The 12,541-nt window shown below is 40.8% G+C and overlaps 1 protein-coding gene across 1 annotated transcript in view; it reads left to right on the plus strand.

Annotated features, from left to right (window-relative positions):
* Positions 1-1,152: 1,152 nt before the first annotated feature.
* Positions 1,153-12,541, plus strand: part of LOC132404486 (cAMP-specific 3',5'-cyclic phosphodiesterase 4D) — a 416,161-nt gene continuing 404,772 nt past the window's right edge. Inside the window, exons 1-2 of the mRNA XM_059988642.1 lie at positions 1,153-1,358; positions 2,407-2,482. The gene's annotated coding sequence lies outside the window, so the exon portion shown is untranslated. The remainder of the gene's footprint in view (positions 1,359-2,406; positions 2,483-12,541) is intronic.

Here is a 12,541-nt window from a genome sequence, read left to right on the forward strand (position 1 = left end):
CTGAGTTCCTTCAGCATTTTGTGTGTGTTGCTCGGATTTCCAGCATCTGCAGATTTTCTCTTGTTTGTTTTTTAAGTCTATCTTTTACTGATGTTATAGTTTATTTTCCCAACCTCTCATTCGCCCTTAGTGAAGGTTATTCTGGATTTCAGAATTGATATGCACGAATGAAAGGTAATTGGATTTATTTGGGAGATCAGTAGAGCACAGGCCAGTCTTTTACTTTACCGGATCTGTAGTTACTTTAGCTTGTCATTCATCCCAACAGCGTGTCTGCCTCTTCAGAGAAAACAATGTTATTTCCTTCTGGGAGTTTGTCTATGGTTAGGAGGATGAGTCATCTAAGAAGGTTTAATCTGAACAGCCATAGTTTAGTTCCACTAAGTTGATTTTAGAGTAGATTAAATGGTTGGTACAACATCATGGGCTGAAGGGCCTGCACTGTGCTTTCTTGTGTTCTGTGACCTGTGTTCTGTTAGGTCTCCTCTCAGCCTCTAATGCCTCTGAGAAGACAGCCCACGTTTGTCCAAGCTTTCTTCATAGCTCTTAATAATCCAGACAGCATCCTGGAAAACCTTTTCTGCACTCCCCCCAAACCTCTTTTAGTCAGAAGCCCAACCAATAAAGGTAAACATGCTATAGATCTTCATTATTACTCAATTTACTTGTATGGCCACTTTCAGGGAACTATGGACTTGGAGCCCAACGTCCTGATGTAAATTAATGCTGTTAAGGGTTCTGCCATTTCACACTTGATCAGATTTAATACCATCTGGCATCTTCTTAAAATTTTGATTAGCAGGATCTGCATTTCTTTGCATAGCAGGTTCATTGATGTAATAGTGAGAAACTGTTAAATATTAAGCAGTCTCCTTTAGAAGGAGCTTCAAAAAATGCCTCATATTTGATCTCACAAAGGGGACGACACCAAGGAATGATACGGATTGCTGCCATTGCAGAGAAAACTAAGAAGTGAAAATAGGTAGAATGATTGACCAAAATTAGAATAGAAATTGAAGATGTTTACTTAAGTGGAATGGAATTTCAAGCAATTTACATCACCATTAATTTGCAACTGGGCACTAGCACTGATAGAAAAACAGCTTAAGTTTCAGTTCTGGGAGCCTTCACTAGAAGAGGGAAAGAGAGAAAACAAGTTACCTCAGCAGAGGTCGTGGAGGTGGGGGGAATGACTGGAGCTGCAGTTAAAACTGATTACACTTCTTTGTGTAATGTATTGGTAATATTGCAGCTGTGAGTTATGCAGAGCAGGCCAAAAATACACACAAAAGAAGAAAACCCAGGCCAAAACAATGACAGACAGAAATGGTCAGTTCTGGAACAGACAGAAAAATGGAGTGAGTTTTCTAACATTAGAAAATTCAGCATGAAGTCCAGAAGTCTGCAATATGCCCAGATGGAGGATGAAATGCTGTCCCCTGTGTTCGGCCTTATTACGGTACTGGAACCCACAGACAGAAAGACATGGAGTGCTGAATCAAAGTGCCAGGCAACTGAAAGCTCAGGTCACCCCTGTGGACTAAATGTGGGTGCTCTGAAAAGTGATCACCCAATCTGTGTTTGGTTTCTCCAGATATTGTTGACAGCAAATACAATGCACTGGATTTAAAGATGTGCAAGATTGCTTCACCTGGCATGACTGTGTGGGTCCTTGGATAAGGAAAGGTGAAAGGTGAAAGGACAGATGTTGTACCCCTGCCTTTGTATGTGAGGGTGTCAAAAGACAGAGGGTAGTGGTTGGAGGGGATGGAAGAGAAGACCTTCGTGATTCTGAAAGGGGAACTGTGTGGAATATGTGCTCAGTGTAGAATGTTGTTGGAGCTGCTGGAAATTGTGGATGTGGAGGCTGCTGCAGCAGCCGGTCAGGGCCAGGGAATCATTGTCCTGGATCTGTCCTGAAGAACATTGGTGTGTGCAGGAAGTATATTAGCTGTGGTCAAGATTTCTGTCCATTGTGGTAGAGGGGAGACACAAAGTTCAGGATTTTTATTTTGCTATATTGCTTTCATAATAAATATTATCCTCTCTTTGCATGAATGGGCCAGTCTTTATATATCTTTGAGTTGAACAAACAAGAAAGAAATAATAGGATTAGCATTACAGTTGCTACATCTTTCAAAATATCAGGTGATGTATTGAAAGGGAAACTCAGGTATTAAGAATGTGTCCTCTGAGCAATGCAAAGGTATTCCGAGCATTATTTTATTACCATTTGTGCAGCTTGGCACAGGCAGCTAGACTTGTTCCTTCAAGTGCAATGATTGGTTGGGATCTTAGCTGCGGTTTATCACTTCTAGTAAACGTGTATGAGCATGAAGCTCAAAGTTGAAAGCAACACAAAGATCTCACTGAGCCTGATTTCCTGGCTTGTTTCTTCTTCCCTAGATTTCAGCACAGTACCGCCGCTTTGAATTTTCTGCTTTGAACCAATTGATGTTAGCAGCTATCTACAGCAGAAGTGGTAAGTTGTCATTTTTCTGAGGAATGTTTTACTTAAATGTCAATAATTTAATTTAATGTGCTCTGTTTGTTCATGCTGGAAATGCTTGAAAGCTGATACCTTTTATGGATGTATAAGCCACAATGATTCATTTCTACACTGATTTTACATTCATCCAGCTTAAAGGTATTGATGAAAATTATTTCAGCCATTATTGTAAAAAGGTATAATAGTCAAAGTTGTCTTCAACTCAATCAATTAACATTTTTTAACATGCTAATTAGATTCAAAAAAAATTTACTCTTTACGGTGCATTAATACATGATTTAATTTGATTTGTTTAATCTTGTATCTTTAATTTATTCCCACAAATTGCATACAAAACTTCAATAATGGTTTAGTTGTACACTCCTGGAAACATCCATTCACAATGCTGAAAATATAGTATTGCTTTGTGCACTGTAGGAGTTTGCAGCTAATCAGTAGACGTAGAATAAATCTAATTAACTTTAATGTGAATATCTTCACCAGCTACTTCTATGGGCATTAGCTATTTCAAATAACTTTTTTGGGGGTGGGGAAAGAATATATTTTCTTCTACCAAAACTTCTATTTTCAATTCAGTCCTCTACATTTTACTATTTTTCAATGAAGTTTTGAGAACTTTCTTCCTTACTTGTATGGGCAAGGTGTCAATTGTCCAAAAGTAAGCAATTCTCTTTTTCTGGAAGTCTGCAATAAAAATCAGAAATACACAAGCAAAGAAGCAGCATCTGTAGAGAGAGATACTGAATTAATATAATTTTTCAATTTGTTTGCTTTACGATCAGATTCTTCCCTGGAAATGCTGCTGGGTCCACTGAGTATTTGCAGCATTCCCTTTTTTATTGCAGATTTCCAGTGTCTGCAACATTTTGTACTTTGTAATTCCAGTGTTGTTTCGTTTTTCCTGACAGTACATTCATCTCCTTCTGTTTATATCTCCATCGGACAGATCATGTGCTACTCATTCACTGGCCCCACCCTGCTTCTAAGTGATGTCATTCCAGTTTGTGAAGTTTAGTCTCTCTTGGTCTCCACCCTATCAAAGACATTCCCTGTGTTTTTCCCTTCCCTCCACCTTCTCAGCGACTTAATACAAGTTCATGTTCTGAATTGTTCTCACTCAGTGTAAGGCCATCAAACTAAACTGTTAACTTGGTTTCTTCCTCCACAGATGCTGCATGAGTTGTTGAGCATTTGCAGCTCTTAGTCTTTTCATTTAAGGCTTCAATTGTATTTGTTTGATACCATGTCGGTAATGGTGGGCACTGAGGAACATCACTTACAGTTTTTGCTCGTAAACAATGCATGCATATTCTGCATGGAAAAAGGTGCAAAGTTTTTCACAGCTAGTTGAGAGAATGAAGAAAACTGTTAGTAAAAGTGTATTTTACGTGCTCTTATACAGTAGGTCAGTTAATCTTGAACCTTGCAAGCAGATCTGAATCTGTTTTTATGAAAGGATACAAAATAATAGATTAGGATTGCAACTTAACAATATAGGGTTGAGTTCAGTAATGGGAGCATTTCTATTCAATAGAGAATACTACAGATTTGACAGTGAGAAATGTAAACAGATAATGGTGGATATAAATACTCAGGTCAGCCAGCATATGGTTGAGGACTATTCTTTGATTGTGGTGACTGATGAAATGGAGGACAAGGGGTCAATGCTTGAGTCATGTGGTGAGATGTCCTTCCACAGCCAAATTGCATCATAGAGACATGTTGCGCAGAAACAGGCCTATCAGCCCAATATGTCCATGCCAACCCTTTTGGCTACATACACTAACTCCTTCTATTAACACTATGTCTATGTTCTTCTATGCCTTGCCTACTTAAGGGCATGTCTATATGTTTCTTAATTGTATCTGATTCCACCACCTCCTCTGACAGTGATCTAGATGTGGAGCACTCTCCGTGTAAAGAGCAAAGTCTTGTAAAATCCCTTTTAAAACCCCTTCCACTCTCCTTAAGTCATGTCCACTTGTTTTCGATATCCTTATCATGGGAAAAATCTCTGACAGTCTATAATTTTATATATCTCAATCTGGTCACCTCTCAGCCTTGTTCTCCACAGGAAAAATAAACCCAGCCTATCTGATCTCTCCCTATATGTGAAGTCTTCCAATTTGTGAAACGTCCTGCTGAATCTCTTCTGCATTCTCTTTAGTGCAACAGCATCCTTTCTTATGTGTGGTGACCAGAACTGCATACAATGCTCCAAATATGGTCTAACTCATACTTTGTAAGGTTCCAGCGTAATGTTCCAAGTTTTATGTTCTTTGCCTTGACCTATGAAGGCAAGAATGTCATATGTTTTTTGTTCACTACCCAATCTACCCGTGTTGCCAATTTAAGGGAACTTTGAACCTGAACCCCAAAGTCCCTCTGTTCATTAACTTATCTTAGTGTTCTACTATTGACTGTATATACACTACACCTTGTATTGTGGGGATTAAATTCCATCTGTTAGTGCTCTGCCCAACTTTACACCTGATTGATATCCTGCTGTAGCCTTGGACTCTCCTTGCTATTCATAGCACAGCCATCTTCTGTGTCATTCACAACAACAATCACATGTCCTTCAACTGATTAATGTACATAATATCACAAGCTGTTACTATATATCATAAATAACAAGGTCATAACATTTATCCATGTGGTACAACATGCTCATAGACATCATCAAGTAAAGCATCCTTCCTTCACTAAACTTAACCTCCTATCACCGAATCAGTTTTGGATCCTATCAGCCAGCTCGCATTGGATCTCATGTGTGTTAACATTCCGCATCAGCTTAATGTGGGACATTATCAACTGTCTCAATAAAATCCACATGGCAAACATCTTGTCTATATGGACTTCACTAGTCCGACGCAGTAGTGTAGCGGTTAGTGTAATACGATTACGCTCGAGATGCTGCTCTTCATCTTGAGCAGGGGTGGGTCTGATGTTTCTCTCTGAATGACTTTCATGTTCCTTCTTTGTTTCGTGGCTATCTGGAGAAGCCGAATGTATGAGGATACATACTTTAATAATAAGTGAGTCTTTTGAACCTTTGGACCAGTGATCCATGTTCAATTCTGCTGATGTCTGTAAGGAATTTGTACATTCTCCCTGGAACTGCATGGATTTAACTCCAGCTGCTCTGGCTTCCTCCCTCATTCCAAAGACGTACGGGTTAGTAGGTTAATTGGTCACATGGATGTATGGGTCATTGGGCCAAAAGGCCTGTTCCCATGATGTATCTCAATATCAGTAAATAAATAAGTAAAATTTCTCCACTGCCTTCATCAGTTTTCTGTTTACCTCCTTAAAAATATGAATCAGATTAGTTAAGCAAGACCTCCTCAAACAAAGCCTTACTGTCTATCCCTGATCAGCTCCTGTCTTTTCAAATGTACATGAATTCTATCCTTTAGGGTTTTCTATAGAATTTGGTTGCCATCTATATCAGACTCACTCATCTATAGTTAACTGGCTTATCCCCACTACCCTTCTTAAATAAAGGAACAACTTTACCTATCCTCCAGTTTTCTGACAACTAACTTCTGGCAAATAAAGATGCAAAGTTCTCTGTCGGTGACCCAGTTGCCTCCCACAGGGTACCAGAGAACACCTTGGCAGGCCCTGGGGATTTATCCACCCTAATTTGTCTCAAGCCAGCAAACACCTCCTCTTCTGAAATCTATATAGGGTCTCATAATGTGTTTCCCATAATAACTAATATCTCCTTCTTAGTGCCAGTCTGAACCACATTATCCATAAGACCACAGGGCCATAAGATATAGAAGCAGAATTAAACCATCTGGCCCATTGAGTCTGCTCCATCAATTCATATCGGCTGATCCATATTTCTTCTCAGCCCCGATCTTCAGCCTTCTTCCCTATCCCTTCAGCCCTGACTTAAGGGTCTTAAAGATACTTAAGGGTCTATCAACCTCTGCTTTAAGTATACCCAATAATTGGCCTCCACAGCTACCTGTGGCAATGAATTCCACAGATTCACAACAGATCCTACAGTATCCATGTACTCCTCCCTGAAATCACTATCTTCCATGTCCTCCTACTTATAGATTAAAAATGTTTTGGACTATCCCACATCCCTTGGTTGCACACCAGTTTTGGTTCCTAGAGAGACCCACTCCCTGGCTATTTTCTTGCTCCTAATGTACTTTAACATTATCAGTTGTTTAAATCTTCAGAAACAATGACTAGATCCCTATTGACCTAACTACTTTCAAGGCAGATGCCTGCGCTCACTGATACGCATGTGCAACGAAGTCTACAGATATGGTAAATGGCATCTTGGCAAATGTGATTAATCAGACTGCACTGGCTTTTCATCACCCTGTGGTGCCTCCTTTCATCCAGAATGACATAAAGCATGAACAGCTGCAGTTAGAAAACTTCTTAAGGGCAATGTCAATTAATTTTGGTTTAAAGTCTTATTGAAGTCACTGCATCTCCACTGACAGAGCCACTCATGGGAAGGAATGCTTAGACCAAGAGTATTTTTCTGGACACTGGCAATTTAACCTATCTTTACAGAAAATGAAACAGTAAAGATGTGAATGTGTACAATATAATACCAATCCTCAGCAATAGTGTAGTAGATGCAAGCCAAGTCAATTCCATTTTCATATGCATAGGTATGGGTACAGTGAGAGATTTGTTTGACCAGCGTCATAGTCAGGTGCAGTGACTACAGACAACATCCAGAATATAAATTATACATAAATTATACAAGACGGTGATGAGAGAGAAGAAAAGAGCAGGTGCAAGAAATGGTCTGTAGTGTTCCATTGCTCAGGTAGGATGACGTTGTTTCAACAATCAGGACCCCATCTTTAAAAGGAGTTGTCTCAGGAGCATGGTACCCACAACTAAGGACCTCTCCCTGCTCTCTTCTCATTACTTCCATCAGTGAGGAGATATAGAAACCTGAAGACCCACACTCAGTGTCTTAGGAACAACTCCTTTTCATCTGTCATCAGATTTCTGAGTGGCCCATGAACCTATGGACACTATTTTGCTATTCTTCTTTTTCACTATCTATCTATCAGTCTGTCTATTTATTTATTTATTTATTTATTTTAACTTATAGTAATTTGTAATGTCTGCACTGTACTGCTGCTACAAAACAACACATTTCATGACTAGTATCAAGCACAATAAACTGATTCTGTTGTTTGTAGGAAAGTAGTTGTTCCTGAACCTGCTGGTGTGTAACTTCAGGCTTTTATACTCCTTGCAGTGAGGAGAGGGCATGAGCCAGAGGGTGGGGATTCCTGAGGTAGCACCTCCTGAAGGTGCTCTCAAAGGTCAGGAGGAAATGCCATTGATGGATGAGACTGTGCTCACTACTGTTTGCAGCCTCTTGTACTCCTGCGATTTGGAACTGCTGTAACAAGCCATGATGCAATCAATTAGAATACTTTCAACAATGCTTTTGTAGCAGATTGTTGGAATATTTGGTGATATGTCAAATTTCATTAAGCTCTGAGAAGCAGAGGCATTGAACAAGTCTTCTGAGAACTCCATACCCCTGAAATTTGAAGCTGCCAAATCTCTCTGCTTCTGGCCTGCCAATGACAAGTGGCATGTGGTTTCCCGACTTCCCCTTTCTCAAGTGAGCAATTAGCTCTGATGTTTTGTTACCATTAAGTGTGAGATTTTATTTCAGTGCCACTCAACAGATGCTCTGTCTCATTACTGTACACTGACTCATTGCCATCCACAACTCAGCCAACAATAGTAGTGCTAGTGGCAAATTTGTAGATAGTATTGAAGCTGTGCTTAGCCACACATTTGTGGGTATAAAGGAATAGAGTAGGAGCTAAATACACAGGCTTGAGGTGCACCCTTGTTGATAGTCAGTGAGGAGATGTTGCTACCAATCTGAACCGACTGAGGTCTGCTGATGAGGAAGTCAAGGATCCAGTTGCAGAGGGAGATACAGAGACATTGGTTTTGGAAATTGGAGGTAAGTTTGAAGGGATGGTAGTGTTTATTATAAATATCAGTGACTGTTACTATGCAACTATATAAATTAACATGCCAACCAGTTTGCAGTGGGCCAAATTTAGCAGTACAACCAGTTAGTCATCCTTTGGTGATGTTACTTTTGGGTGGAATGTTAGTAAGAGGTGCAGGAAACTAATCTAGATGGATTAAGCCTGCAGGAAGAATGCACAGCATAAATAACATAGAACATTAAGATGAGGAATTGCAGGCAGTCTTTATATTTTGCCCTTATATGTCTTTCAGTGTTGTTTACAGAAGAATTAGTGTTTCATGGTACTCCTGTAAATCATCAAAGTAACTTTAGCAAAACACAATAATTTGTGAATGTCACAAAGCATATTTTAATCTGGACAGCTCTCTTAAGGACTTGTCCAATTTTTATTTGGGTTTTTGAGAACACTACAGTTGGTACATGTAGAAGTAGGCTACATGCAATCTTGAGCTTGCTCCATCTCATCAGTGATTGTGACTGACCTGAGCTTTGGGCATCAAACTTGCCTTCTTTCTCTGACTTCTAACCCTGTTGTTGAAAAATATATCTATCTCAACCCTGAAAATGCCTAATGACTCAATGTTCTCTAAAGTGGAGAATTACAAAACTTCTTGCTTTGAGAGAAGAAATTTCTCCTTTTCCCTGTGTTAAGTGTCAAAGCTCTCTTCTGAGGCCATGTCCTAGACTCCATCGCCTGGAAAAACATCCAGCATGTCAAGCCCCTTAAATGTTTCAAGGAAGTCACTTTCCCTTCTTTAAACTTTTGTTTTGATCAATCCTTCCTTATAGGCCATTCTCTTATTCTAGAGGTCAGTCTAGTGAGCTCTCATTGCATTGCCTCTGTGCACTTTCTTAAATATGGCGATCAAATGGGCCTGCAGAGCAGCCAGCACACTCAATCACTGTTACCCCACCATCAAGAATGCTTACTGTGCCATCCTTCACCTGGCTGTGCTCCAACCGGGAGTATAGAGATTGAGATCGAGGAGTATAGAGATTGAGATCGAGCAGTATAGAGATCGAGATCGAGCAGTATAGAGATCGAGATCGAGCAGTATAGAGATCGAGATCGAGCAGTATAGAGATCGAGGAGTATAGAGATCGAGATCGAGGAGTATAAAGATTGAGATCGAGCAGTATAGAGATCGAGATCGAGCAGTATAGAGATCGAGATCGAGGAGTATAGAGATCAAGATCGAGGAGTATAGAGATTGAGATCGAGGAGTATAGAGATCGAGATCGAGCAGTATAGAGATTGAGATCGAGGAGTATAGAGATCGAGATCGAGGAGTATAGAGATCGAGATCGAGCAGTATAGAGATCGAGATCGAGGAGTATAGAGATCGAGATCAAGGAGCATAGAGATCCAGATCAAGGAGTATAGAGATCGAGATCGAGGAGTATAGAGTTTGAGATCGAGCAGTATAGAGATCGAGATCAAGATCGAGGAGTATAGAGATCGAGATCGAGCAGTATAGAGATCGAGATCGAGGAGTATAGAGATCGAGATCGAGGAGCATAGAGATCGAGATCGAGATCAAGATCGAGGAGTATAGAGATCGAGATCGAGGAGTATAGAGATCGAGATCGAGGAGTATAGAGATCGAGATCGAGCAGTATAGAGATCGAGGCGTATAGAAATTGAGGAGTATAGAGATCGAGATCGAGGAGTATAGAGATCAAGATCGAGGAGTATAGAAATCGAGGTTGAGATCGAGGAGTATAGAGATTGAGATCGAGGAGTATAGAGATCGAGATCAAGGAGTATAGAGATCGAGATCGAGCAGTATAGAGATCAAGATCGAGGAGTATAGAGATCGAGATCGAGGAGTATAGAGATCGAGGAGTATAGAGATTGAGATCGAGCAGTATAGAGATCGAGATCGAGCAGTATAGAGATCGAGATCGAGCAGTATAGAGATCGAGATCGAGGAGTATAGAGATCAAGATCGAGGAGTATAGAGATTGAGATCGAGGAGTATAGAGATCGAGATCGAGCAGTATAGAGATTGAGATCGAGGAGTATAGAGATCGAGATCGAGGAGTATAGAGATCGAGATCGAGCAGTATAGAGATTGAGATCGAGGAGTATAGAAATCGAGGTTGAGATCGAGGAGTATAGAGATCAAGATCGAGCAGTATAGAGATCAAGATTGAGATCGAGCAGTATAGAGATCAAGATCGAGGAGTATAGAGATCGAGATCGAGGAGTATAGAGATCGAGGAGTATAGAGATTGAGATCGAGGAGTATAGAGATCGAGATCGAGGAGTATAGAGATCAAGATCGAGGAGTATAGAGATTGAGATCGAGCAGTATAGAGATCGAGATCGAGCAGTATAGAGATCGAGATCGAGGAGTATAGAGATCAAGATCGAGTATAGAGATTGAGGTCGAGGAGTATAGAGATCAAGATCGAGGAGTATAGAGATTGAGATCGAGCAGTATAGAGATTGAGATTGAGCAGTATAGAGATCGAGATCAAGGAGCATAGAGATCGAGATCGAGGAGTATAGAGATCGAGATCGAGGAGCATAGAGATCGAGATCGAGGAGTATAGATTTCGAGATCAAGGAGTATAGAGATCGAGATCGAGCAGTATAGAGATCAAGATTGAGATCGAGCAGTATAGAGATCAAGATCGAGGAGTATAGAGATCGAGATCGAGGAGTATAGAGATTGACCAGTATAGAGATCGAGATCGAGCAGTATAGAGATCGAGATCGAGGAGTATAGAGACCGAGATCGAGGAGTATAGAGACCGAGATCGAGGAGTATAGAGATCGAGATCGAGGAGCATAGAGATCGAGATCGAGGAGCATAGAGATCGAGATCGAGGAGTATAGAGATCGAGATCGAGGAGTATAGAGATTGAGATCGAGCAGTATAGAGATCGAGATCGAGATCGAGCAGTATAGAGATCGAGATCGAGGAGTATAGAGATCGAGATCGAGGAGCATAGAGATCGAGATCGAGGAGCATAGAGATTGAGATCGAGGAGTATAGAGATCGAGATCGAGGAGTATAGAGATCGAGATCGAGCAGTATAGAGATCGAGATCGAGATCGAGCAGTATAGAGATCGAGATCGAGCAGTATAGAGATCAAGATCGAGGAGTATAGAGATCGAGATCGAGGAGCATAGAGATCGAGGAGCATAGAGATCGAGATCGAGGAGTATAGAGATCGAGATCGAGGAGTATAGAGATCGAGGAGCATAGAGTTCGAGATCGAGGAGTATAGAGATCAAGATCGAGGAGTATAGAGATCGAGATCGAGGAGTATAGAGATCGAGATCGAGGAGTATAGAGATCGAGATCGAGCAGTATAGAGATCGAGATCGAGGAGTATAGAGATCGAGATCGAGGAGTATAGAGATCGAGATCGAGGAGTATAGAGATCAAGATCGAGCAGTATAGAGATCAAGGAGTATAGAGATCGAGGAGTATAGAGATCGAGGAGCATAGAGATCGAGATCGAGCAGTATAGAGATCGAGATCGAGCAGTATAGAGATCGAGGAGTATAGAGATCGAGATCGAGGAGTATAAAGATTGAGATCGAGCAGTATAGAGATCGAGATCGAGCAGTATAGAGATCGAGATCGAGCAGTATAGAGATCGAGATCGAGATCGAGGAGTATAGAGATCGAGATCGAGCAGTATAGAGATCGAGATCGAAGAGTATAGAGATCAAGATCGAGGAGTATCGAGATCGAGCAGTATAGAGATCGAGATCGAGCAGTATAGAGATCGAGATCGAGGAGTATAGAGATCAAGATCGAGGAGTATAGAAATCGAGGTCGAGATCGATGAGTATAGAAATCGAGGTTGAGATCAAGGAGTATAGAGATAGAGATCGAGGAGCATAGAGATCGAGATCGAGGAGTATAGAGATCGAGATCGAGGAGTATAGAGATCGAGATCGAGGAGTATAGAGATCGAGATCGAGCAGTATAGAGATCGAGATCGAGGAGTATAGAGCGAGATCGAGGAGTATAGAGATCGAGATCGAGGAGTA

The sequence above is a fragment of the Hypanus sabinus genome, chromosome 14, assembly GCF_030144855.1.
Source record: "Hypanus sabinus isolate sHypSab1 chromosome 14, sHypSab1.hap1, whole genome shotgun sequence".
In the NCBI taxonomy this organism is placed as follows: domain Eukaryota; kingdom Metazoa; phylum Chordata; class Chondrichthyes; order Myliobatiformes; family Dasyatidae; genus Hypanus; species Hypanus sabinus.